Below are 6,379 nucleotides of genomic sequence, written 5' to 3'. Positions count from 1 at the left end.
TGCGTTGCATACCTAAATATGTCTGATAATCAATGCGGCACATACCTAAATGTGTGTGATAAGCAATACGGCGCATACCTAAATGTGTGTGATAAGAAATACGGCGCATACTTAAATTTCAGGTAGTAAAAACACTCTGTTTTGAGTTATTTTGAGGGAAATTAAGTCTTTTGGCACTCCTTACGCACCCCTAAACTTAACCTTATGAATTTAATAGAATCTAAACACATCATAACCCTATTATCAATCTAAGTTCATCATCCAAGAGCACTAAAGAAGAAAAACAACTAGGGTTGCACACTCAACATTGAGGGTCCAATCTTTCAATGAATCCGTTACCATAAAGATATGTGGGGTTTTCAACAAGAACATCCTTTCGTTCTTGTGCCCAAAAATTTGTATTATTTTATGAAGATACATGATTTTACTTGTTTAATTATGAATTTGAGATGAAAACTACTATCCTATATTCTTGTTCAAGAAACTATGATATCTTTGTGATGTCTTAAAGATAAATTCCTTGAGTTTTGATGTTAATATCATGTTTCAAGTTGAATTTCTAGATTTTCATATGAGTTATACCTGTTTGCTAAATAAAGTTTGAATCTTGAAATGTTTTGCTCAAGTGTTGATATACGGGATTTAAACCCTCTTTGAGATTGTGATCTTTGGTGAAGTAATGTGTTATACAAACCTTGATATTTGAATGATTTGACCTTTTGGTCTTGAAAGAGTTATTTTTGAACTCAAATAAGAAAAGAAATCCACATGTTAATTTATTATGAAAAAAAGGGTAGCATGATGGCTCCCGATATGAATTGTTGAATTGCATTATTGTGGATTTTATTTTGAAATGATCTGAGCTTAGTCTGAGAGTAGTCTTTAGCACCGAGTGGGAGGTATAGCTGTGATTAGTACTTCCCCAGAACTATATACCCCCATAGGATGTGAGCCTAAGGTTGATTGATATAGTGATCACTAGTGAGCAAAATATTAAGGTTCTACTCCGATGGCAAGGACAGGACAGGTCTCCCTAACATGGATTAGACTTTGGACTCCATGTAGCTCACATGGATTATGTCGGTTGTAAGAGACTCCCAGTGTAAGTGTGTATTCTTCTGATTGAGTTGAAAAATATAATACTTTGAAAGTATGAGTTGAGAAAGTTATCGTTTTTGAAGAATTTGATGAATATTTCTATATCTTAAAGAGAATTGTTATTAAAGCTACTCATTCTGATGACTTGAAAATGATTATGAAAGTGATTGGGATTTACTATGATGACTCACATGTTTTCACCGATGTGTTTTACTCTATGGTGATATGATGATTTTATTTCGAGCTATGTGAGCCTCTTATTACAGCATGCATATTTTCCTATGAATATTTGTGATATAGGACTTTTATGAAAAATTGCATATACCCCATATACTCGATCCATATTCCATGGTACTGACCCATGTATTCGTACGTGGGCTATATTTTCCCTATAATGTAGGTTCAGGTGCTTATTCCTAGGCTTGACGTGATTCCCTGAGCACATTCGTCTACATTTTCTATAGTGGTGAGTCCTCATGGTTCGAGGGCTCGTTATTTCATATTTTACTATTTTATTTTAAGTTATCATTTTATTCCCCGATGCTAGGGTCAGTTGGGGTCTGTCCCAATGGCTCAGTGTTATACAATTTAGTAGAGGCTTGTCATACTAGATGGTTAGATTGATCAGTCTTGTGGAGAGGTCGTATTTTGTTACTTTCCACATGTCTTTCATCTTGAATTGTGATATTATGGAGAATATCTTGATGTTTGATTTAGTAATCCTGTTGATGAGTGTTGAATGGTATGAAAATGGCTCAAAGGGTTAGCTTGGGGCTACTTGTAGCCTTAAGCACCATGTGACGCTTCGGGACCCATTTTTGGGGCATTACAAACTTGGTATCAGAGCCTGAGGTTATTGTAGTCCTAGAGAGCCTATCAAGCTGTGTTAAGTAGAGTCTTGATCATCCGTGTGTAGCGCGCAACATTTATGAGCAAGAGGCTATGAGACGTTTTGGGAAAAAGTGTTATTTCTTTCTTTTAGAAGTCCACCGTGCTTAAAGTTGTTTCCTTTAAGCTCTTAATTCATGCTTTCCTATTTTAGAATATGCATCCTCACCGAGCTAGAAGAAATAAAAAATGGTCAGCAACCTCAGCTTGCTGACCCACTGAATGAAAATGTGTCTCATGCCAAATTTTGGGCAGCCTTTCAGGCGTTGGTGCAAGCTATCACTGCGAATGTTCAGGACAATTCGGCCCTAGCTCCACAGCAGCAGGGAGGTGAATTAGCTACTGTGAGGATCCATGACTTTATATGAATGAATCTGCCAGAATTTTTTGGGTCCAAGCCAGATAAGAATCTATAGTTGTACTTGGAGGAGGTGCAAAAGATTACTCAGGTAATACATGTCCCTGAGGATCATAGTGTGGAGTTGGTAGCATATCTGTTGAAAGACCTTGCTTATGATTAGGTAGTTGCTTGGAGGAAGGGTAGAGGTGAGGGTGCCTCCCCTATGTCTTGGCAGGAGTTCCAGGATGCATTCTTGGATAAGTTTTTCCCTTTAGAGATGAGAGAGGCGAAGGTATAGGAGTTTATGAACTTGTGACAGGGCTCTATGACTATTAAAGAGTACTGTCTGAAGTTCAATCAGTTGGCTAAATATGCTCCTGACTTAGTAGCTGATAATCAAGCCAGTATGAGTAAATTTGTGACATGAGTGTCTAGCTATGTTGTTAAGGAGTGCAGGTCTGCTATGTTAAATAGTGAGATAAATCTTTCCAGGCTGATGACTCATGCCCAATAGATTGAAGTAGACAAGATCAAGGAGAGGGATATAATAAGAGGGAATAAGAGAGCTAGGTCCAAGTAGCATGGACAGGGTCAGACTAGATCATAGGGAGGGAATCACCCTTAGTTTCAGAACCATTCATCTACACCAGCACCATCGTTAGCTAGTACTCTCATACCTAGGGATGGGCAGGAGCAAGGTAGCATGTCATATGCAGCCAGGTCCCAGTATAGTGTTGGCAGTAAGACAAATTATCCTCTGTGTCCTAAGTGTAGTAGGACCCACCTGGGTGAGTATTGGGGTGAGAAGAAAGGTTGTTTTGGGTGTGGTTACTTGGACCACAAACTTAGGGAGTGCCCACATGCCAGGGAAGGGCATCGTAATAATCGCCCTCAGAATCAGACTCAGACTACTAGTGCTTCAGTTCAGGTGACTCGCCCATCCCCAACTCAGGGCGCCTCTTCTAGCACTGGTAGCGGTCAGCGCCATAATAGGTTCTATGCTTTGCCATCTCGCCAGGAGTAGGAGGACTCTCCCCATGTTGTTACTAGTATGCTCCGTATACTTTAGTTTGATGTCTATATTTTGTTCGACCCTGGGTCCAGTTTTTCATATGTTACACCTCTGGTTGCTATGAATTTTGAAATGAGTCCTAAAAATATTCCTGAGCCTACCTTAGTTTCTACCCTAGTGAGTGATTCGATTGTGGCCCAGAAAGTGTATAGAAAGTGTCCTGTTACAGTCCTTTATAGAGTTATGTTAGCTGATCTGATTAAGTTAGACATGGTGGATTTTGATGTTATTCTGGGTATGGAATGGCTTCATTCTTATTATGCCTCTATAGATTGTCGTACCCGAGTGATCAAGTTTCAGTTTCCTGATGACCTCTGTTTGAGTGGTCTGGGAGTTCTATATCTCCCAAGAGTTATTTTATCTTATATATTAAAGCTAGAAAAATTATTTCCAAGGGGTGCATTTATCATCTGGTTAGATTCAAGGACACTAAGTCTGGGAATCCAACTCTCTAGTCAGTTAGCATTGTCAATGAGTTTTCTAATGTCTTTTTGGAAGATCTCCCAGGGATACCTCCTAATAGAGAGATAGAGTTTGGGATTGATCTTCTTCCCAATACTTAGCCCATTTCTATTCCTCCTACCGTATGGCACCTGCAAAACTTAAGGAGTTTAAAGAGAAACTCAAAGATCTATTAGATAAGGGTTTTATAAGGCCCAGTATTTCTTCTTGGGGTACTCCTATGTTATTTGTGAGAAAGAAAGATGGTTCCCTGCGTATGTGTATTGACTATCGCCAGTTGAATAAAGTCACAGTTAAAAATAAGTATCCTCTTCCTAAAATAGACGATTTGTTTGACCAATTACAAGGTCCAAGTTACTTCTCAAAGATAGACCATCGATCTGGCTATCATCAACTCAAAGTTAGAGAGTGCGACACCCCAAAAATAGCTTTCTAAACTCGCTATGGTCATTTTGAGTTTCTTGTTATGTCCTTCGAATTAACTAATGCCCTGATAGCTTTCATGGACCTCATGAATCGAGTGTTCAGACCATATCTTAATACATTTGTTATTGTATTTATAGACGATATTCTGGTGTACTCTCGTAGTGAGAATGAATATGCAGATCATCTCTGAATTATCTTGCAAACTCTTAGAAACCATTAATTGTTTGCTTAATTCAGAAAGTGTGAGTTTTGGTTGAGGTCGGTTGCTTTTCTAGGTTATATCATTTCTTCTGAGGGTATTAGAGTTGATTCCTAAAAGATAGAAGTTGTTAGAAACTACCCTAGACCTATCTCTCCGACTGATATCTAAAGTTTATTGGATCTAGCTGGTTATTACTGCTGTTTTGTTGAAGGTTTCTCCTCTATAGCGTCTCCTATGACCCAATTGACCCAAAAAAAGTGAAGTTCTTGTGGTCCGATTCTTATGAGAAGAGTTTTCAGGAGTTGAAGACTCGACTCACTTCAACCCCTATTTTGACTTTGCCTAATGGTGTTGAGGGTTTTGTAGTATATTGTGATACTTCTAGAGTTGGTTTGGGTTATGTATTGATGCAGAAGAGTAAGGTGATAGCTTATGCTTCTAGACAGTTGAAACCCTATGAGAAAAATTACCCCACCCATGATCTTGAGTTAGCTGCTGTTGTGTTTGCTCAAAAAATAGGGAGACACTACTTGTATGGTGTTCAGATTGATGTTTTTACTAATTATAAGAGTTTGCAATATGTATTTACCCAGAGAGAGTTGAACCTTAGGCAGAGAAGGTGGTTAGAGCTGTTAAAAGATTATGATACGAGGTGTTGTACCATCCGGGAAAGGCTAATATAGTGGCAGATGCCCTAAGCAGGGTGTCTATGGGTAGTGTTTCGCTTATTGAAGATGGTAAGACAGAGTTGGTTCGTGATGTGCACTGTTTGGCTAGACTTGTTTGGCTAGACTGGGGGTTAGGTTGTTTCACTCTGCCAAAGGTAATATAGGGGTGCAGATTAGTTCTGAATCCTCCTTGATTTCTGAAGTAAAGGAGAAGTTAAACTTAGATGCTAGTTTGGTCATACTGAAAGAATCAATCAAGGACCAAAAGGTGGAGGTTTTCTCATAAGAGGGGGATGGTGTATTGAGATTACAGGATAGATTATGTGCTTCGAATGTTGATGATCTGAGATAAAGAATTATGGCTAAAGCGCATGGCGCACGATATTCTATTCATCCTGGTGCCACCACGATGTACCGCAACTTACGAGAAATCTATTAGTGGAGTGGCATGAAGAAGGATATAACAGTATTTGTGGCTAAGTGCACGACGTGCCAACAGGTTAAAGTAGAACACCAAAGACCTGATGGTATGATGCAGGAGTTCGGTATTCCCACTTGGAAGTGGGAAGAGATGAACATGGATTTTGTGACTGGCTTACCTCCTTCCCGATGCCATCATGATTCCATTTGGATTGTTGTGGATAGATTGACTAAGTCTGCACACTTTTTGCCTGTGCATACTTCTTATACTGCTGAGGATTACGCTAGATTTTACATTCAAGAATTAGTCAAATTGCATGGAGTTCCCTTGTCCATCATTTCAGATAAGGGTACTCAGTTCACTTCACAGTTTTGGAGAGCTTTTCAGAAGGGTCTTGGTACCTAAGTGCATTTGAGTTCTACTTTCCATCTGCAGACAGATGGTCAGGCTGAGAGGCCCACCATCTAGACCTTAGAGGATATGTTGAGAGCATGTGCTCTAGACTTTAAGGGGAGTTGGGATGAGCATTTACCATTGATAGAGTTTACTTACAATAACAGTTTTTACTCTAGCATTGGCATGGCTTTATTTGAGGCTTTGTATGGGAGGAAATATAGGTCACCCATAGGTTGGTTTGAAGTGGTTGAAGCTGCTATGAGTGGTCCTGATTTGGTCTTTGAGGCTATGGAAAAAGTCAAAGTGATTAGAGAAAGATTAAAAACCGCACAGAGTCGTCAGAAGTCATATGCTTATGTGAGGAGAAGAGACCTTGAATTTGAAGTTGGTGACTTGGTGTATTTGA

The sequence above is a fragment of the Capsicum annuum genome, chromosome 11 (assembly GCF_002878395.1).
Source record: "Capsicum annuum cultivar UCD-10X-F1 chromosome 11, UCD10Xv1.1, whole genome shotgun sequence".
Classification (NCBI taxonomy): domain Eukaryota; kingdom Viridiplantae; phylum Streptophyta; class Magnoliopsida; order Solanales; family Solanaceae; genus Capsicum; species Capsicum annuum.
This window is presented reverse-complemented; position numbering follows the sequence as displayed.